The sequence below is a fragment of the Mugil cephalus genome, chromosome 3 (genome assembly GCF_022458985.1).
Source record: "Mugil cephalus isolate CIBA_MC_2020 chromosome 3, CIBA_Mcephalus_1.1, whole genome shotgun sequence".
Lineage (NCBI taxonomy): Eukaryota > Metazoa > Chordata > Actinopteri > Mugiliformes > Mugilidae > Mugil > Mugil cephalus.
The window spans coordinates 12,528,675-12,550,728 of NC_061772.1; the positions used below are offsets into that span (position 1 = coordinate 12,528,675).

General features: G+C 45.4%; 1 protein-coding gene across 4 annotated transcripts in view; it reads left to right on the plus strand.

Annotated features, from left to right (window-relative positions):
* The first annotated feature begins 758 nt into the window (after positions 1-758).
* Positions 759-22,054, plus strand: part of tln2a (talin 2a) — an 84,344-nt gene continuing 63,048 nt past the window's right edge. For all 4 annotated transcript variants that reach the window (XM_047580235.1, XM_047580236.1, XM_047580237.1 and 1 more), the window contains exons 1-2: positions 759-917; positions 21,013-21,060. The gene's annotated coding sequence lies outside the window, so the exon portion shown is untranslated. The remainder of the gene's footprint in view (positions 918-21,012; positions 21,061-22,054) is intronic.

Below are 22,054 nucleotides of genomic sequence, written 5' to 3' on the forward strand. Positions count from 1 at the left end.
AGCATCTGTCTGCAATCACTCAACGTGGGGTTTTGTCCTGATCTGACTCAACTGCAAATGTGAAATAATTAAATACTGGTAATACATCAAGGGCCTAAAGAGTTACAAGCTGGGGGCGTTAAAGAAATAATCTAATCCAAGTGTTACATAGCGGAATATATAGGATCCAGCTGCAGTATGATTTATTATATGGAGTAAAAGTCTATACATGTTCTGGTAAAAATGACAGTTTGGACAACAGATGGTATGATAATATGGAATCACAAGACCTCTGGTTTATAAATAATATTTCAGTGAAACAGAAAAGACGTTTTCTCTGTTCATTAAATGTATTTTAAAGAGAAACTGCAAGAATAAACTTTACAACTATGTCCTTCATCCGTCTCTCCCACGTCCCGGATCATGATGAATGCAGGATAACTGTTTTTCTAGCCTTGCCATCAGGGCTGAGACTGAGTACATCAAAACAAATAAAGTCTTTTTTTGAATTTCCAAGATATATGCACAGAAACTGATGTTTGCATGCTTTTCACATGAGTTGTGTTTCATTGCGTTTGTTATTCTTTTATCAAAATCAGTTAACGTGCGTGTTCACTCCTGGTGCCCTATACCATGGGCTCCTGGGACACAGATGGGAAGGTATGGACTACAGAACGTTTGGGCCACTAATAATGACGCATTTCCTCTTTTGCCCCCACCGTAGGATTACCCCCCCTCGCCTCCCCTCCCCTCTCCATTTACGCACACACAGACACACACTCATACACACAGTGCCGCTGCTGCTCACACACTGTCCGGCCACTTGGAAATTTCCCCTCAACGTGCAGGATATTTCAGTGCTGGGAAGCGCGACTCTCGGCTAATGTGCATCTTCTCGGGGCCGAGTCACTTGAAATGCCCCAGTAGAGGATCCGAAGGTAGGTTTGCAGCGTTGTTAATCGGCTTACCGTGGTGCCCGTATCCCCCGCAGCGAGGCGGCGGCGGACGCAAAGAGAGAGGGACAGAGAGATCTGTCTGACCTTCTCTCCGAAAAAGCTTCCTAACCGACCTGCACGCTGTGTCTGTGTGCGTGAGCGCAACGTGCGTCCCAGCCCGCTGCTCCTGGATGGGAGCCTCGCTCTATCCCTCTTGTGTTTGTGTGTGTGTGTGAGAGAGAGAGGGAGACTGATTGCGCTGCATTAAATCTTGAATGGGTCCGCGTTAAGTTTCAGATGCTGTGATGCTCGCTTGAAGCGGCGAAACTTGTGGAGTGTGTGTGCGTTTTTCTTTCTTTCTTTTTTTTTTTTTTAATCGCTGACTTCTCCGGTGGCATCGCACCGGTTTTGTGCGACTTCACGGACCCCGGTGCAGCTGCTGCAGGAGGAAGCGGGGGGGGGGGGGGGGTCTCTTGGTGAGTTTGGTGCGGTTTATTATGATGATTATTATTATTATTATTTTGCCTGAGGATCCAGCATGTGGACTACGGAGGGTGCAGCTTTGTTGTGGGCGTGCAGAGGCACGGGGGAGTTCACGGTGGGGCTAAGTTACGCTCTGCACTGGCCGGAGAAAAACCAGCCTCCGCCATGTTTCCATGTCAGTCAGTCAAGCTGCTACTAATGCCTCCAACTTTGTAATTGTATGTGTCCGTTTCTGCTTAAAACGTACACGGCAGAAGCTGCGTGGAGCGTCCCGACGCTATTCCTTATGCCCCACCGTACCGCTGACCATCCTACATCTTGCAGTAGGGGAAGCGTGGGCGTTATTTCCAGCTTCATCCAGCGTGTCTCCCACAGCGTGTGGTGTGGTTGCCGTTCTCCGGCTCTGCCTGCTTGCCTGCCTGCCTGCACCCCTACCATATCACTCTCGGTGCGATAACGAGCGCAAAGACGTGAGGTGTAGAGGGACGCATGTCTCCACTGCAGCGTGTTACGGTGGATTAACGGTGAGGATGGCCGCCTGTGTCGGCTCCGCTGCCACACCCCTTCATGGAAAGCCTCTCTTGATATTCTGCCTTCTTTTACACGCCGATCGCGTGTTATTGTTCCTGCAGGAAATCTCGTGATATCTTTACAAGAAAGAGAAAGGGGGGAAAAAGGCGTCCTCCCATTTGGCAGGGCTCCCAGCCTTGAACGGTCGCCAAGTTTACGCGCACGGATCGATACACTCCATAGGTGCTTGAATTGCAGTGAGCGGATCTATCAGCGCAGCCAGTGAATGAATTGGAGTGAGCAGGTGCCTTGTGTGTGTGTGTGTGGAGTGTGTGTGTGTGTGTGGAGTGTGTGTGTGTGTGTGTGTGTGTGTGACAGGTCATATGAGAAGGGGACAGAAGGGAAGCTACAATGTTTGGTGTGCAAGTGAGTTTTTTCCTCTGGCATTTTAATGGGCAAAAGTAAATCCCCCAATGAGGTCCTTCTTCTACACACACACACACACACACATACACACACACACACACTAGCTGCCTAGACCTTGGCTTGTCAGGAAAAAAAAGACACATGACCCTAGAGAGGCTGCAGGCTCGTGTGTGTGTGTGTGTGTGTGTAATGCCTCAGGAACGTGCGTAGGCCCCTCGTGTTACACATCCCCTAGGTATGTCCAACATCAGTCTACTTCAGATCCCCTGGCAGTTTCCGGTGAGAACGCTTGGCAGCTAGCTATCAAATACATTTCATGTGTTACCCCCAAAAAATCCACACTTAATAAAAAAAGGTGTGCAGCAGCAGAGAGAATGTCACCGCATCTCCCAGAGTGGCCCTGTGTTAAAATCTGTCCTTTCAAAATGGCAGCTCCCGTCTAATGAGGCCGGCCTCGTTTCTTCTGAGCTGATCAGTCGTGCTCCCGTTACATCCCTGTGAAAATGTCATTTTCCAGAGTCGTGAATCGGCTGCTTCTGCTGCTGCCGCCTATGCTGTTTGGTATGCAGCTCTGCCACCAGCGGCGGCACAGATCATTTATTAAACTGGCCAAACTGTGCCTGGCTTTTCCTGACATAACGGCAGCAATCAGCGGCGTTCTCATTACATTAGCTACTGCACTGACCTTTCGGAGAATGTGTTTATGCATGCACCGTGCTATTAGTGGCTCTCAAAGCAAGCAACAAATACAGTGTAGCTGTTCAGTTATTTAGTGCTGAAATCTGTGGGGTTAAAGTGGGGGAAGCAACCTGAAAGCAGCTTCCGTTGATATTTCAGTTATAGTTTCAACAAGAGCTTTAGTCCGAAGCATTTGTGGCTGACAATCAAGGAAGCAACTGGCTAACTAATTGTGCCAGTCATTTGTGTTATCTGTTTCCCCGGGGGGGGGCTAACTTTCGATGGCCATGTGCTCCTGGCTTCAAGGCCAGTCTCATGGAGGTTTCTCTGCGGCTGCACATGGCTGATTTATTGATCCGTCTCTTTGTTCTTGCATGAAAACAGACCTCTGCTGTCGCCAGTGACCGCAGAGAGGAAGTAATGAGCAACCCATAATGACACTTTAATCACAATGGTAATACGGCGGGTCATGGGAGGGGAGCAAACAGTTTGCGGCCGTGTTCAGCCATGTAACTCCGCTGTGCTCCGTTGGGAGAAAGAACGCGCAGTTTTATGGGGGTACAGTTAGCATATCCGTATCTGATTATAAAAAAAAAAAAAAAAGTTTTTTCTTTGTTAAATTCCATTTGTCAAACACACCAACGGTATCCGTGGATACTTGTTCCACAGTTGTCCTGAAATAAACCTCATCTGTCTGCTTTTAATGCTGCACTAACCTCGAGAAGAATCCTCTGCTTCTCTGCCTTGCTCCCCACTACAGCTCCCAGCTGGTCACCTGGAATCAATTCTCCGTTTTTTTATGCATCTTAGGGCCTGAATGTTTGGAAGTGGTTGCCAGGTTGGTGAATAAGCGTCGGTGTTTGGCACGCATAACTGGCAAAAGTAATTGGCGTGGTTTTGTTTATTCGAGCGATAATGGCCCTGCGTGAGTGTGCAGTTATGCGACGATCAGTGCGCCGCGCATTGATTCTCGCGTCAAAGAAGAGCCTGAGTGATAACCTCAAGCGGGCGTGATTGCATTTGGTGTTTTGATGTGATCTGGAGTTGAAATGAAAGTTTTTAATCTTGAGAATTTAGCAAAGAGATTGAGGTCTGATTTGCGGCGTTTATATTTGGAAGCATGACGTCCCTTCGTTTGGGTGGGCCTCTTTACGTCCTCTGTTCTCCGTCCTTAGCTGCACTCTTCTCTCCCTCTAGCCTTCTGTATCTGCGATTTCTGCCTTGAATCGGCAACACTCGCGGATGAGATCTCTCAGAACATTCCTCAGATGTAGTGATAGAGTGAGAAAAATGATCTCATTGTAAAACGTGGATTCCATTTAGCCAAACGTGCCTCATTCTTGAGATTTTCACAATATCTCGTGTGCTTTTTGATGCTTTTTATGAACGCTACTTTTGCCGCAATAGCCTTTTCAGCTATTAATATTCATTAAATGCCATTCCACGTGACGGATCATGCGCAGTCTCCCACTTCAGCCCTGGATTCACAGGCTCCAGAGACACCAGTTGATCTCTGGCTGTATTTGTGACCAGGCAGAAATGAGGTGTGTTTGTTGTTGATTTAAACCGCGCATGCTGCTGCTGCTGCATTAATCACAGGTGTGGTCAGATCGTCTGGGAATGAGCACGCTCCATATCTGAAGTTTATACACTGTAGCTAAGTGCCCTGCAAGCTGCTAGCCAGCTCACATCTTGGTAAATGGCGTGTTGGTGTGCTCAGAGGAGGGGAGAGAGCCTGAATGGAGGCGGAGGAATGTCTGGCCTAGTTCAAGTTAACAATATCGCAGAATTTCACACTTCGTTGTGACCAAGGAAGGCATGCGTAACCTTAAACACAAGAGTCAAATCTCAAGATTCCAAGCAGGACTTCCTGTGAGAAAGAGGGGCCCCTGTACCTGGCTCCTGCTGGTGTACAGCACGAGAAAGAGGAGGTTCTGAATCTCTTAACCCGATGATTCGCATTAGAAGCAAGCGACCGCCTCATAAAACATTTAAGAGTAAGAGTTTTAAGCCAGAACTTTTTTTTATAATGTCAACTGTGGGGGCAAAAAAAAAAAAAGAATCCTCCACACCAGATGCAGTAGTAGCATCAGAAATGAGAGACATCTTTATTTTAAAAGATGGCAGCTGAGCAAGAAACAAAAGATGACTAAGTGATAAGATTTTTAAGTGTATGTTTTTTTGGATGCTGGTAAAAGCTTGATGGATGTATCAGAGGCTCCCTTCTTGGCACGTCCCAGCTACTTTCTGTTTTTCCCACCTCCCACTTAGTTCTCGTTTGCCTGCCTGCCTCCCACTCAAGTCCACCATCCCGTGTACATTGCATCACAAATAGAAGCCAGTGCAGTGGTTGTCTGCTGGTAACATGGACTATTTCTGCCCTGGTGGCCTCTGCTAATTGATCGCTTTCAGATGCTCGGGCGGCGTGACTCAAGGATAGGACGTGTTCAGCGTGTTGCTTTTTAGTTTATAATTAGACATGAAGTGTGCTTTTTAAGAGGAGCGACCGGCGGCCTGCAGCGGTCATCATATGTGGTTATGCGCAGTGATGTAAGTCAGAGGACCCCCCGTCTGGTTTAAAAATACCGAAATTTTTGGTCATGTGGAGCAGGTTGGAGCAGCAGTAGCCAGTATAGTTGTCATAGAGACAGGGGGATGGAAACACAGCCTGCGTACTACTTAAACAGGGATTTGAACAGAGCTCCGATGTTCATTTGAGCTGTTGCGTTGTTGAATGTGACGAAGTTAGAACAGCATTCATGGCCACAGACCCACATACCTTGTCTGATGTGTTTGTGTAGCTTGTTCATATCGTATAATGCTTGATAATGTATGTGAGCTATCAGAAACAATGAGGGGCTGAGACATATGTTGAGCTCATACAGGCTTTTGAAAGCCTGTTATTTAGTGACACAGAAGTTGGGAATTTACTGTCCGGCCAAACATCAGCTGTTCCACACCTGAAAGGACACAGCTTCCATCCTCGGTGCAGTGGTTATCTATCTGTGTCAGAATGCCTTCAGACCGCGCTTTAAATCATTATTTACTACGGCTGTTGCCAAGGATGGCCTACCCTTTCAATCTGAGCCTTTAGCTGGAACACGGTCGCGCTCGCATGTGAAGATCATGTCCTCAGCTTTAATAATACCAGGCTGAATATGAGATGAAGCTAAAAGATCCCTGTGGTGAAATGAGGTGGCGTCCTCCTGTTTCAGTTTAGCACAGAAATGAATACCAGCTATTTCAGAGTTTTAGAGTCTTCTTTATTAGCCTCGGGTAATGCTCGTCAGGGGATCAATTCAATTTTTTATTTTTTTTTGCAAATTTTTGGCTAATTATGTGCTTATGATTTTAGAAGTGCTCTTAGTGTGCCCCCCCCACTGTTGTTACAGATTTGCGTGCGGTTTACATGTGATGATGAAGACTTTCGTCGTCTGCGGGACGCTATAAAATCCAGCTTTGCTTAGTTTCATTTGAACTTTTTATCAACACAATTAAACGTTCAAATCAGCCACGAGATGTGTAGCTATTAAACTATGCAAACAGCTTTAGGATGGATTAGTGGTGTTTGGGCCACATCCAGGTTCGCAAACCTCAGCTCATGACTTCAGGGGATTTGGTCAAAGCGAAGCGTCATCTCAGCCTTTGGCTGAAAGAGTATCTGCTCTGAAATGTGTTTCAGGTTGCAGCTGAGCTCTTCAGCTATTACTGGACTGCATCTCTGGCAGAACTCCCTGCTGCCATGGTTGCCACCTCGAGGCTCATGCCTCTTAGTCACCAGGGCAGAAATGTAACCTAATCAGGTGTCTGCTGCTGCTAGTACATAAGCACTCCGCACCGCGTACACCGTGTCGATTGGCTGTTTTATAGGAAACCACGTGTTGCCTTGTAACAGCCTGTAATTTTCACATTTTTCTTGGCTACCTTATTAAATCCTAAATTGCTCTGGGCAGTAAATTTCATTCGGCCTCTTCTTCTCTCTGCATCAGGTTTGTTTGTTCTGGCCAGAGTAAACAGAAAGTGTGGCGGCATAAAGGTTGCAGGAGATTACCTGCTTCATAGAGATTGCTGGTTTGTATCTACAGAGTCAGAGAGTCTGCAGCTGGTAAATGAACTATGCAGTTATCTCTCCACTACAGTGAGCATTTTATTCCTGCTTTTATCCCCGGCGTGTCTGCCTGTGGATAACTGACGCTGTGCTACAGGTGAATTGGGATATTTCAGCGTGAGCGGCGCCAACTAAATTTGCAGCCAGGGAGTAAAAACAGGGGATGAGCACATCCAGATTTGATGGCAAATGAAAGCCTTACGCCACCCTTCTATTTTGAAGAGGAGGACATCTAAGCTTCCTCTGCTGCTTTTGAAGGCTCCCCCCAGCAGGTGGTTGTAACCGTATCTATTCCCCAAGTCATGAACAAATGGCGTTCTCATTACTCAACATGTTAGTTGTTTGTTGACGAATTTCAACATTCGTTTCACTCATCAAATTATTTCCGTCCCCGTGACGCCGTGGTTTGTGAACATAATCCCGCGTCGGAATTCCCCAGGAAGTGACCGTGGAGCGGCTTTGTCGAACAGGGCGAGTGAACATTCTGGGAGCGCTGGAAATCTATCCCACCCCTCTGCTCCTCCTCGGCCCTCCTGCAGCCTGCGCCAGCTATTCTTGGTTTTCCCATAAGGACAAATTCTTGCTACAAATGTTGTGTGGCTAACTTGCAAGGGGTGGGGGGTGGGGGGGCTTGTCTGTATAAGGCCACCCCGCTAGGCAGGGGCACTAGAAATGGTCCCAGTGTTGCGGAATAGAAAGGAGAAAACACACTGGACATGTGGAGGTGATGAGCGAACCAAGAATAGCACTTACATCATCTAGTTGTGAAGAGTTACTTTCAGGGCATTCAGACTAGGCTGGTTTCCTTGTTTGTCACTGTGACCCCGTATCTCTGCTGGCCAGACACTCCACCTGTTCTATGTTGGGTTAGGGCGACCACAAGTAAACAACAAAAAATAGAATTTAGTTTATTGTTCATGCTTTGGTATAGTGGCTGAAAATACACTGTCTACATGTTCTCATACACATGACACATTAGTGATAGGGACATTTTGGGGATTTTAATGGCATTTGCCCAAAGATATCTCATGTCCGTCCTGTCATTGCCTCGGCACTGCGCTTGTCAAAATAGGTGTCACAAGATCAGCACCGTGTTAAAAGATGGAAACTGGCCAAAATAAATGGCAACACGTCCGAGACAGTAGCCCCAGTACACACTGGGACATGTAGGATAAACAGGGAGGGTACGATGGCATGTCCGTCGATTGTCAAATGCCTACGACCAGTGTTTTATCTGGTGATAAAAGTGGACATGGCCACTGCTCCGTGTGTTGCTTTATTAAGTTCCACCTAGTTTCATTTATATCACATAAATAACGATGCATTTTTGTGGGATGTTGTAAAGTAACCACGTCGAGTTAAGTTAGGCATTTGCTCAATAATGACCACGACTTTGTTTGCCTCAGTTATTGGGAAAATCTTCTTTTCGTTCCTTCAAACACCACAGCAGTGACTCTGCATATGGACAGCTTCCAGGGCTAAATTTCTTTGCGTGACTCTCTAAAATAACTAACGTCAGAATGGAGACAAATAAATACATTGGTGAGTGAGAGATGTTGATGCTCATCGTATCCCACAATTTGTATCATACCCCCATGTTGCTGCACTGTTCCCCCCGCACTGTTCGTGCTTTGGGAACGGGTAAATGGCGATCCGTTGGAGGAATAATCCTTTTCAAGTGCATATTTATACACAAAGAGCAAAACTGTCGGCACTCAGGTTGCGTGTTAGTACCAGGTTTGAACAGATCCCTGGACTCTTTGACTGTAGGTGTTGGCTAGCAGTGCAATCAAAGTCAATATGACAAATACCCATAATGCTTCTCACTGCTTTCTGTTGCTTGTTAAATGCCAAACGCCAAGCCACTGGTCTGCTGGCTCCCATTAAAGTATCCAAGCAAAAGATGAGGTAAGCCCGATGACATAATTTGGGTTACTTTCTCAGACTCTCTCAGCAACATTTCCTCCAGACACACAGAAGATATTGTTACTTAACTGATGTTCATGTGCGAAAAAATGTGTGCCAGAATTTGCTGGACAGGTCAGGATAATTGATTAGATGAAAATTTCAAGTATCAGGTGCATTGTTCTCTGGGAAGGACGTTGAGCCGGCAGTCTGTATTTGCTTTAAACACAAACAGACCAGGTTTTTCTTTGCATGTATTTCCATTTTGTGCCTGCGTGTTATTCTTGTTTCTCATTTCGCGGTGCTTAAAAATGAGCTCCCTATTTTGTCATACAAAGAGACCAGGGTGCAAAGTGCTTGTTGACAAATGTGGCACCGTTGCGCATAGTGACATTGGACCACAAACAGGCGAAAGTGTTCTAACGCGCAATTTGAAGTGACGGGAAGAACCTCCTCTCTCCGATAACGCCTGTGATACTGATCGGAAATTATAACAACTTTCTGTCGCCAGCTTTCGGCAAGAGAATTTACATCCGTTTAGTTTTCCTGACTGGTGAGCAAGCCTTCGCCTTTTATGTGTTTGGATGTGTCTCGCTTTGCAGCCCTCTCAAACTTATCCAACCTGACGCTGCAAAATTCTTCAGATGGATGGCACCAGAAATAGCCCTTTAAGTGGCCGTTAATGTATGACCGTTACACAATCACTGTCAGTGCTCCTTGCCCCTGTCCGAAACCTTTCTAGCTGGAACCGACTTGCTCGCTCTCCCCACCTCCCTGAAAGCCTCTGGCGTTGCTTGCGGACATCATAGAGTTCGAATAGAGCTATATAAGGGAAACCATTCTTTGTTTATTAGTTAAGGGAGAGTACATGGGATTGCTGCCAGGCCTCTCGGAGTAGAAAATGGGGACAGAAAGAAGAAGACGAAACACCACTCAAACAGAGTGTACTCTGCTATGTGGAGCTGTAAACATTGCTCTCTCTCTCTCTCTCTCTTTTTTTTTTAAGGCGGTGATGTGATTGTGGCAGCTGGCTTACATTACATGTGGAAAGCCCAGTGTTAATCAAGTGGCTGAAAATAGCCTTTTAGTTGTGCGCTGGGTTATGGGCAGTGCGCGCTAATGCAACCAGCCGCAAAGACACAGCAGTTACATTAGCCGGCTCTCGAGGCCTTATCCGTGTTGTCACTGTTGGTAGAGATGTGGGAAGTGGGAGAGGCGTCCTTCACCTGCAGAAGGCTGCTCTCTTCTTTATTTCCAGTGAACTCTGCAGACAAGACTAATCAAATAGATATTTTACAGTTTTTGATTTTCTTGTTTTTCCTTCTACTTCTCATGAATAAGAAATTGAACTAACGGCACGTTACGCCCACTCCATCCACTTCAGATGTGCATACTCAGAGGTTGGTTGTTGCAGGCTGTCAGATGACTGTTGGGCTGTTCAAGATCCTACCTGTGTGGTGGACACCCCTGTGTCTCTGGAGATAAGGTGACCAAGGAAAAACTATTATGAAATGGCACTAAATGAGATTATATCATGTCATCAGCAAAGCTTTGATATAAGTTTGTCATTTGGGAGGTGGAAGCGACATGAGGAGATGGTTCATAAATTGTTGCGCTCAAGATTTGGTTGTTGATTTAGCTGCGTAGTTTGCTTCTGAATTAGACTGTTCATTCAACTTGTTGGTGGTTTTATTTGTGCAGGATTAATGAAAAGCACAGGATTTGATGCTTTGTAAGTGCAGCATGCGTAATTTCTGAGGCTGTTTGCCAACAGTGGCATTACAGCTTCCTCTCCTAGTTTGAAATTAATTGAGAAAATCCAGTGTCAGTATTTTCTGCCTTGCCCGTTTCAAATAAGATTGTTTGTAGTAATCTTCTGAGCTTAAAGTTGGTGTGCGCAGTGTTTCATATCGACATGCCTTTGGGGAACTTGTTCTCCAGCTGGCAAAGAGACAAATGCCTCATTGTCAGATTCCTCTATTTAGATGGACTCAGGCATTTTGTCTCTTGGAGTCGGGGTAGAATACCAGCCTTGTCCTCAGCTGGGTTACTTATCTCCCCAGTGCAGAGCATAGCCCTAGGGAAATTACTTGTGGGGGCATCCCCACCCACCCTTTCAACCCTTTGATGACATGATTGAATGATGTGTTTCCGTTTGAGGACTGACTTCACTCTTACTCACTGTTAAAAGTAGGCACTTTCTCAATGAGCTGCGAGATTATTTGTGTTTCAGAGGCTGGTAGGCAAACACCAGGTGGAAAATTTGTTGCTGGCTGCTCTCAAGGGTGTATTCATGCAAAGTCTCAGTTTGGATTTTGAACTGGCAACAGGCAATACAGGAAAGCTGTATTTAAATGCCAGTTGCCAGTGGCAGATGGAAAATTGGATTTTTGTTTTTGATCAGTTTTCATTGATGTCAAGTGCAGCTTGTACCCTGATTGAAGTTTTGTTAAGTGCGTTGCCAGTTAACACCTTCCCTTCGTGCAGCTGTGGGAGCAGGTGAATACTCCTGGCATCCCTCTGTGCTCTGGACTGAAATGCATTCCACAGCTTCACTTCACACTGCAGGGCTTTATTAAGACAGGCTGTGTTTACCAGAAGCACACACACACATGCACACACACTCGTATATCTGTTTTTATGGGAGGGGATTGGCATGCAGCATTCGTGATATAGTGTTAACACTGGGATATACATTGAACTATAAAAGGAATACACCAAACAGTCACAACATTAAAACCGCTGACAGGAGAAGTAAATAACATGGACCATCTCTTTGGGCCTGGATGTTACTTAGACATATACCACTCAGACCAGGCCCTCACCAACCCAGAGCAATGGCACTCCTTGGTGGCAGCAGCCATACCCAGCAGGATGCAGCCTGACACAGGCACACACACAAAAACGGGTTGAGAAGGACCAAAAAATAAATAAAAAAAATGCTGAAATATTTCCTCGTACATGTAATTCTAGCATGGCACTAGCTTAAGGAGGTCATTAATTTAGCGTCTGGGTGGCGTGAGTCCTCCCTTTTAAAAACTACCTTGTGACCGATGTCATCATATCCCCTTTAATTTTCCCAGAATGCATTGAATTCATAGTCCCGGTCACCTCCTTCTCTCCTATCTTTGCCTTCGGTGCCATAGTGGTATTCCACTGAAAGATTAGCCGTCCCGGTATCAGCCACAGTCTGCTGACCTAGCAGGAAACAGTAGCAGACCCCCCCCCCATACACACACACACTCCTCGGCTCACTTGCTTTCCCTGTTTATCTCACCTTTTCTTTTTCTGCCACCCAAGTCTACACTTCTCCTAATTCCCCTCACCCTTATCTCTATTTCACCGCCCCGCCCGTTCTCTCCTCAGCCCCGTGGCTAGCAAGCATGTCAACACCACCGGCTACAACCCGGCCACGGGAGTGGAATGACACAGGTTGGGCTTGCGCGGCTGTAAATCACCGCAAGCATCTGGTAAGAAAATTAAGTGTGGTGTATAGATGGACCAGGTATTCACACTAGCTGCGCGGCGGTGTGAATTCTTTTCATTGCGTTTGTCTGGGTGTCTAAAAAAAAAAATGGACACCTCAAGCATGATTTGTGATGACTTAAAGTGGGGAAACTGGACCTTAAATTAGCTGGAGTTTAGTATTACTGGGACTTGGCTTGGAGGAGCGTCATATGTCCAAGAATAGGGTTATTATGATAAAGTAGCCTGGAAACTGGTCCAAACTTCTCCCGTCCACAAAAATATTTGTAGGCCAAAGTTGGTCTGAGGACTCACGATGCCCCAGCAAAGATGTGCTGGGTCAATCAAATTGGTGGGATGGGCTTGATGTGGTGAGCAATGGGGATCAGTCGTTATTATTATCATTGGTGAAACACTCTGTTTTGACCTTATGTAAAGACTATTTTTAAATGGCCAATTTTTAGTTGGTTTAAAAAAGAAAAAAGATGACTAGTCCAATTTTAACTAGAGTGACAGCTTTTGTGCTCTAGCTGAACAGGATATGTATGAATTCATAGATTCATAGTGGCTTGGTGCAGAGGAACATGAACAGTCGTTGGTTTCATTTTTGGTTTAATTGGAACAACATCAAGAGTCGCTGGCTATTGAAATTGGCTGCAGCCGTGGCATATTCTAAGCTCTCTGTTTGTATAGGATGTGATCTTAAAAGTGTGTGCACACTCATTGTCTTGTGTGCCTTCTGCCGCCACCCGACTCCCCAAACAATGTGGAGTATTTAATGTGTGTGAGGTGAATTGGGAGCGGCTCCTGCCTGCCCCTAACAATAGGACTGACAAGCAAGGGGCCAGGCTTTCACTTTGCAGGCAGCTTGGAAAAACAGGGCATGGAGACGCTGGATTGTTTCACCCACAATAGGCAGTCGCAGCCTCTAAGGCGGTTTACCTCCCATGTCATGTTTTTCTTCTCCTTTAGTGTCCCTGGGGCTCTGAACAGCTACCAGCCTGCTTTTTAATTGGTTTTCCTGCCTGTTGGGTGGGTGGGAGGGGGGCCTTTACCTGCCTGAAATTGTTATCACATCAATTTGCCCCTGGAATTGCAGCAGACTTTTTTTTTTTTTTTTAAGGAAAAAGGAGGCCTTTAGAAAAGTGTCACACCTAGAAAGGCACTCGTCCATTTAGAAAACCTCCACTGTAAAAGCAACTAATGGAAAAGATAAGCAGAGGCAGAACTGTGCTTATACTAATTAAAGTATGTGTCAATCCACATTGCTCCTGACTGTATTGTCTTTTGAAGGCCAAAGTGGCCGGAGCTGCTGTAGCAGACCGCTAAGTGTCCACTTGCAGCTGTCCACCCAGTGAGCAGATTATAGGACTCCCATGTCTGGGTGGCTGAGATGCAAAAGAAGATTAGGTCGGCAGCTTGCGTACAGGGTCGGTCTGCTCTATAATGTACAGGGCTGCCAGACTGACACATAGCTGTTTTGTAAATGATGGCTGTGGCTTGCTGTGTGTACCAACTAGAATATCATGGAGTGCGATGCGCTCACTCTAATCAGAGGAGCTGCCGGCGCTTTAGGGCGGCAGCTGAAATACTGAAGTCATCAGTTAGTTTCAATATCGTTTGAATTTTTTTTTTCCCACATTCAGATCTCAGCTCGGCGCAAAGTGAAAAGGAGGCTGTAACCAGAGCACAGTATCAATCACGCTCCGTTCATGGAGTGCGAAAATGGGATTCGATTCAAGCCGCTCCGCTATGCCACAACTGCTTGGCAGCTGATACCTCCACCACAAGCGCGAGCCCGTTTGAAACGCTGGATGAGAGCCAAACACTTTCACCTGTCAAACACCGTGAGCTTCCCTGGAAACCTGTTTCAGTGTAGACTGAGAGAAATGGAACGACCAGTGAGATGAGAGGAAGTGATATTTATATATTCCTTTAAAACAATTGAATCCATTGGTGTTCAGTAAAGGCTTCCCATGGAGGATGAGCTGTTCAGCTCGTGTGACGATGAAAGAGGAAGGATCCTGCTTACGTGACATGCCCTCCTGGGTGAAAGGAATGGTGGTTGGTGGTAATGGAAGCTGGTTAATGAGTAACTGAGAGGAAATGGGTAATAACTCACAACGGGTAAAAGATTCATGTTAAAAGCACGCTGGCCGCAATAAGCAGCCCACTAGTCGGCCGCCCCAAGATGAAACTTTAGTATTTTAAAGCTACAGAGAGCGGCTCATATACTGCCTTATTATGCAGTTTTGTTTTGTGTTTGCGCTCTCATGGATTTGTGGTCTGTTTGTTATTATTAAATTAAAACTTTCAGTGGGATGACTTTGAATGACTTTATTGATCCACAAGGGAAACTGCATAAAAACAGAGAGAAGTAAAGGTGTAAGAAGGATAAAATAAATCAAATACAATGGTATAAGCAAATATATATACAACATTTGCATATGTACAAATCTACAAAAAATGTAAGTAAGTACATGCTACACACATAGGAAGGATAAATGACAAGGTCCAAAAAGAAAATGCCAACCTTCTTAAAGAAAAGCTGGACTGTGGCAGCGATAATGGCCATAGCTTCGTCTGTTTAAACTGTTTTACTTCAGTCGATTTTGTTTTTACAGTGTTCAGCCAAAGAGAAACTGGACGCACACGCTTACATACACTGTCACACACGGGGCCTCTCGCATGCTTCAAAAAAAAAAAACCCCACAAGTGTAAACCTCATGTAAATCACAAATGTAAACACTTATTCGCTGCTGTGCTCCCACCCCCACTTCCCTGGAGGGGTTTGATTCCATTCATGGAACTGGGAGTTGGCTTGAAGAGGGACGGGGGTCTGTGTAATTCAATTAGCAGCCAAGCCCCCCCCCCGAAACAAAAAATGGGGAAAAAAAAGCCTCACCCCCCCACCCTCTGGAACGACAGGGCTAATCATTGAGAATCCGTGGCCCTCCCAAGAGAGGATTGCATGCTTGCCTTGTATAGAAGAGGGATGAGAAGGGCTCTGTCGTGTGTATGTGTGCGTGTCTGTTTTTGTGTACATCCATACCTATTTTTGTGTGTGTGTGTGTGTGTGTGTGTGTGTGTGTGTGTGTGTGTGTGTGTGTGTGTGGCCGTGTGGTGTTTGATTTCCAAAGATTGTCTGTGCTGAGACCAGATTAAATGGGGTGTCTGGACATCGGGCTCCTGACCTCCTAACCTTTGTCGGGGAGGCTGTATAAAAACTCTGTGTGTGTGGGTGTGTGTGTGTGTACGTGTGTGCTTGCATCTGATACACAGCAACAGCTGTTCTCCAGATGTCCTCAACTCTTCCAAAAAAGAAATGATGGAAAGACCTGAAAGAAGATAAGGCTCCCATATTTATTTAGGTATCTATTTGTGTCGGGAAATGTTCTCTTTGTTCATATAGGGGGCGTGCACCTTGTTGCACTGTCTGAATCTGATATTATTTGAATTATTTTTTTTATTGTGCATGATAATCAATATTATTTGTACTAAGTAATTTAGCTGAAATTGATGGTTGCTGATTCATTCACTGGCATTGCTTGTTGAATAATATAGTTTTTTGTGGTGCTTTGAGCTCCGCAGGCTGCTTCTTAATGCAGAACTACAGCATTTATAAGTGCTTATATCATTGCTTACCTGGTCAGCGTATGACTAGTCTCCTGGTTCTTGACTCATTTGCTTTAAAACTCAGTCCCCTGACATCGTGCCTCGCTCAGGAACTTGGACTGAACACAAACGCAGCTAGAGCACATGATTTGCGTTTAGAAAGATTGAGCCGCTTGGGAGCAGTGCGCTGCTGGGTATTGATGTCATTAACTTCTCTCTTCCTCTGTCTGTGGCATTCGTGAAATTTTGGCATTTGCATTGAAATACTTCACACTGGTATGCGCTCATATCGTGAGTTTGTGCCAATTAGCAGTGTTGCATGGTTCAGTCCCTCTCCCGTGTTGATCCCTGTGCAGGTCTAATCTTTCTAGAGCCCAGTAAGCTCCATGTGAGGAGTACAGGTGGCTCCCAATGAGAGGGTAGTGAGTTCCCTACCACACCCCCCTCTCCATTGCATCCCCCCCCAGCCTAGATCCAGTGGACCCATTTAGCTAATTGCATATCAGGGTCTGCTACTTATCCATGACAGCGCTGGAAGACACCAGACAATTAGTTAGTTGGCCTCAGCCAATCTGCTCTGCAAGGCTGTGATGAGCCGTGATGCTTTCCATGATTTGCAGCTTTCAATTCTGCTCGATAGAAAGCAACTAGAAAGCAGTAGCAGCATCATTGTGATTTTGTGTTTTGTTCTCACTGTTTTTTTTTTGTTTGTTTTTCCTGGTCGCAGTGTTACGTTTCAGCGTTGCAAGGCTGATGAAGGAGATGTTTGCTGACGTTGCGGAAAATTGCTGGATTATGCATCATGCCCTAAGGTTGTGATTGTCTGAGCCAAATGACATCACAGCGACAGGTGTTAGGCTAATTTGGACTAAATTAAGGGGTGTTCTACTTATGGGATGGATTTTGGTGGATGATAGGCTTTGGTGTGCTTGAGAAGGGAGTGGGAATTTAAGAGATCTTTGTCTTAGGTTCATGATATGCAGGATTAACTAAGTAGTGCATAGTTCTTCGGGGGGGGGGGGGTCCACGGAGGTACTGCAGGGGGGGTTGCAAAATCTTTGGTTGATTAAGCATTTTTTATATATTTTTTAAATTTCCCCCCACAAATTTAAATTTCTTTAAATACACATTAACATGAATCCAACATATTTTAGTAAAGGGATAAGGGAAAGCGTAATATTGAATGCAAATGACAATATTAATGTATGTTTATTATTAGCCCTAAGCCAAGTTTAGTATAGAACACATCTATGGCTTCTGTATTCTCCGTGTTGCTTGATTTTTTTTATAGAAGTAAAATATGTTAAGAACTCGTTCATTTTAATAAAACTGCGTCTTTGTTAAATTGTCAAACTAATCCGTTTTAAGAGGAGCACGTCTTTCTCAACGCTGTTTGTGCAAATCTCTAAAGATTTTTGAGCGACTGCGGATGGGAGTGAGCAGTGCCTCCCCTCAGTGAACAGCTGCCATTGATCTTTGAGGTGGCCTGCAGCAAGGAACTTAGCACCCAGCCCCCATCAGATTTAGTGGAGCTGCTCGGTGGCAACAACTGTGCGCGCGCGCAATAAATCAGCTTAATACAATGAATTCACATTTCTGCGTTTGCTTGATGTTTATGTGCCTTGATTCTTCATTTCCGTCGTTGCGCACACCCTCGAATGCGCGTCACGTCCTCTGTGAATTATATGAGCTGCCGCTTCGACCTGTGCGCAATCCAACTGTGCTGATGTTGTTTCATGTTGAGACGTCGTACTGGGCGGTTTTATTAAAACCTCCTTTTTGGGGGTGGAGCAAGGTGTTTCCCAGGCACCATATTGTCTGACTTGTCCCAACTCTGCCCTCTTCTGCACTGTGATTAATGGGACTGCAGGATGGACGGAACAATAAAGTCCCGAGTGGCATATTGTGCGCCCAAAAAGTTGCCGGCAGCAATGCAGCAATTTACCCGCCTTCTCGCCCCCATTCTGATCATTTCCAGAGTTTTCTCACTCATTCAAGTTTTCACCAGACTCATCTCTTGTCTTTTATCCAATTACCGATTTGGCTACAGATAACAGAAAACATTCTCAGGGTTAATTTTTGACTTTTTTAACACGTAGTTTCCTCTGGTGGCTGTAGCTACCCGTGGGATGTGTTTCCCTAAACTGAACATGTTGGATTTTGCTCAAAGCAATCCCCCTTAGGCTCAGAGGAGACAATTACAGGAATGCAAATGCTGAGTTGTGTTAGATAAGGCTCCAGTCTCGTTAAGTGTATTTAGTTTAATGTGTGTGCCCAGATTATTTTCCTTGGGGGGATTTTAAGCTCTTCCCAGTGATTCCTTACCTGCTTGATCGTTGTTTCATCTGTGAGAAATCTCCTGAAGTGGCTTTAATTTGAGGCCCTTTTAATTGGCACCTTTAATGAACAAGTATTGTATAACTTAGTCCGTCCGCGAGGTGTCCCACAATCGTTCGTTTTAACATGCTGTCACAAGTATCCATCCCACCTGGCATGAAAAAAGTCCGTCTCCACGTGTGTCTCGAACCAGAACTGTGCTACGATCTGAGTTTCACATCCTGTGTGCAGATAAACACAGAAATCATTTGGGGGTGCAGTACAATATTGTAGCAGATGTTTTCTCTAATGGGTCTAATGGAAACATGAACAGCGCTGTTTGTTGCGTGTGTGACATGACAGGAGGTTTTGTGAAAATGTCACGTATTTTAGAACAAGCTGCAAAGTCTCCGTCACTCACTGTAACACTATCTATTGAAACATCTGCCCCAATGCTAGTAATGTTTGAGGCCTGCACAAAGCTCTGATTGTGACTGAAGCGCCGGAAGCTTCCGCACACACAGTAGTGTCACTGCTGGCCTGAGATTATTGAGGAAATCTGTAACGTCACGTGGCATCTTTGCATGCATCTACACATCACTAATTAACCACAACCCCCTTATGTTCTTTAGACTTTTTTTTCTTTAAATGGACATTTATTATTTTAAATGAATTAATTGCAGTTTCACCCAAACTTATCAAGAGCCCCGATTCCCAAGATTTCTTTTAAGGGACTAAATGTTTCCTTTGGCGGCCCCGTGTTTCCACTGTGGCCTTATCCCATCTAAAAACAGAACCCGTGAGCTTCGCATACAAAAGCGAACACATCGTGCACACTTGGACGCAATCAAAAACGAATACCACGAGAGGCCTTTCACATGAACTTTTCTTGGGAATATGATAAACGTGACCTGGTTTAGATAAAGAGCCGTGGAGATGAGTTTGTGTGCATGACTGTGCGACAGTCGGCTTTAGGTGGCTGCTTCCAACTCCCCCTGGATTTCACCCAAGTGTAAAAGCTTGTCATTGATTCGTCTGTGCTATGCTTTCGTCTGCAAATCCATGCTGATCGGCTGTTCACAATAACAGCACATGCAGCTATGGAGTATTAAAACTGGTCGCTAATGATTAAATAACGATGAAGTGCTCAACGTTGCAAGCGTCACCATCGACGTTCGTTTAAGAAAGCGTATTTTTAATGGTAAACCTGACCATTGGAATCTGTAGCCACCAAAAGTTCTTAGTAGTCAAAGTTCCTGCTGTGGAAAAGGCCTGAATGTAGAATTCTTTACCTCCCCCGTAGAACCTGAGACCTGAGCCATTGTGTAAATCCGTCGCCTCCCAGTGAGAAACCTAAAACCTTTTTCTGCTCCCAGCTAGTGTCAGCGAGTCAATGACACTCAAGGGACAGGTTGCTGCTGCTACCTGTCTGAGGAGAAAAAAAATAAGACTCGGCTCCAGGGGGTGATGAGAATCATTAGCGATGGTCAGCAGCACCGGCCGATGTTCGATTTCATCAGGCTTCAGCTGTTAGGCGTTGACCCTCTAACTGTGCACTGTTTGTCACAGTCCTTCTCTCTTGAATGTGGTGGATTAATGCGCTTTAGACAGGTTTTCGTTTTCTTGTACCCCATGTGGAAGGCCATGGCTTCTGCTGCGGTGTGCGCGTACAGCAAGGCTTTCCCGACCGTGTGCGAGATGGCGAGTCCGTGCGAAGCCTCCCGAGGGAGAAAGGACGGGCGGCGACAGCGAGAGCCTGCTGAGTGCTGCTTCCCCTCCGATGATCCACCTTTAGAGTGGCTCTCACTTGTCCCCCATCAGTCCTCCAGGCTGTCTCCGGAGCGGCTGCAGCTCGTGTCATTAACGCCGGCTATGGGCGCTATACTGTACTGCTTTTACAAGTGCAATAATCCACACTGCCTAGTGTGAAATATATTTGTAGTTATCCCAGTAGTTATTATTCTTGTCCAGACCATTTTAAAAAAGCAACATACCGCATATGTTTTTACTAGTACGAGGAAAATATATAGTTGGAGACATTATGTTTCTGCTCAGGGCGTCTGAATTATTACATTCAAAGTTACAAATGAGAAAATGCTAATTTTAAATGAAACAATGGTAGTTACACTATAAGACATAATGACTAGAACAGTTTTGAGCTCCAACCGGAGCTGTTTTTTGAGCCCCTCATTTTTTTTCCCCAAATATTTTCCAATTAAGCTGTAATTTATTTTCGGTGTTCGATAGACATGCTTATTAAATTGGCATCTAACTACTTAACTAGATGCAATTTCCCCTTTATTCTCAACAGCAGGCTTGTAATTATTCTTGCTTGTCGTAATTATTTTTTTGCCTTGAGTGAATCTCATCCTTATGTTCTGACAAACGCGCCATGGCTTATTATAAATACCTAAAAATATAGTGCGGGGCATGTGTGCGTGGAGATTTCTATGGAGCATGAACACTCCTGCTGTTTGATCCTTTTCTTCCATTTGTTTATGGGGGGGGAACAAAATGCATTGCTACGTGTACTTCTGTGTACTGTATACGTTCAGTGAATTTGTCTCATGAATGCTCGTTTGTTTTTTCCAGCTGCGAAGATCAGCAGACACTCGAGGCCGCGTTTTCCTCAGCAATAAGGTAAGAGGCCGCCGACGCATGCAGACGTGAACGCACACAGTGCCAGAGCGGCTCTCCTGTCATCTGTTTGGACCAGAGCTGGATAGATTTCAAAATGTCACTGCAGATGGCGTGCGCTGCAGCGCCGTTTGGGCATGAAAGGAGAGAGTGGCTGATGTGGGATTTGGCTTTTCATTAAATTAAAGTCTGAAATCAAACATGGAAAATAATTGCAACGGAAGAATTGCAAGTACTTGATGTTGTTTGCACTAAAACAAATTTAATTAAACCATCTCATTTGCCCTCACCTGCTCTGGTGTTGACGTTCAGTCTCTCCTCACAGATACGCACAGCGCTCTCGGTAGTTGGGTTACATTAAGCGCGGCTGATACTGTGCGGAGCTGTACTGGAGATGTTCTACCTTGCATCAGTGTCGCGGTCGGTGTACAATTACATGCGACTGCTCTGTTGTGTGCTACATGTTTGCCCTGGCAGCTGATCAGGGCGGGGAGCGCTTTCCAGCTGTCAGGGAGCCATATGGATGCATACTGTGCAAGTTTTCATCCCGCAGGCTTTTTTTTTTTCCCTCTGCTGCTTTTAATTGCGGCAGTGTCTTAGTATTTCTGTTCGTTTGCACAGTCACAGAAATGCACCGAAAGAGTTTTGGAACCACGTCATGTGCGCTTCACCCGTGTAACTCGGTTTAAAGCATGACTCGACAGCAGGGCTACTTCCGCTCCAGTTGTGTTTACCCTGTGTGTGTGTGTGTGTGTGTGTGTGTGTGTCTGTGTGTGTGTGTGCCAGACATACCTGATTTAGAGCTGCCATGCCAAGTGCACTCCATCAATTACCATTTGATCTCTCGGTGACACAAAATATGACGTTAATCACTTTTAGGTAACTGCTAATAGTCAATGGATTTTTAATAAATTAAATGCCTCTGTACACATCTGCCCGCATCACGTGCGGTGATGTACATTTTCAAGCTGATTCAATTCGGTGCATTCTGAGGGCA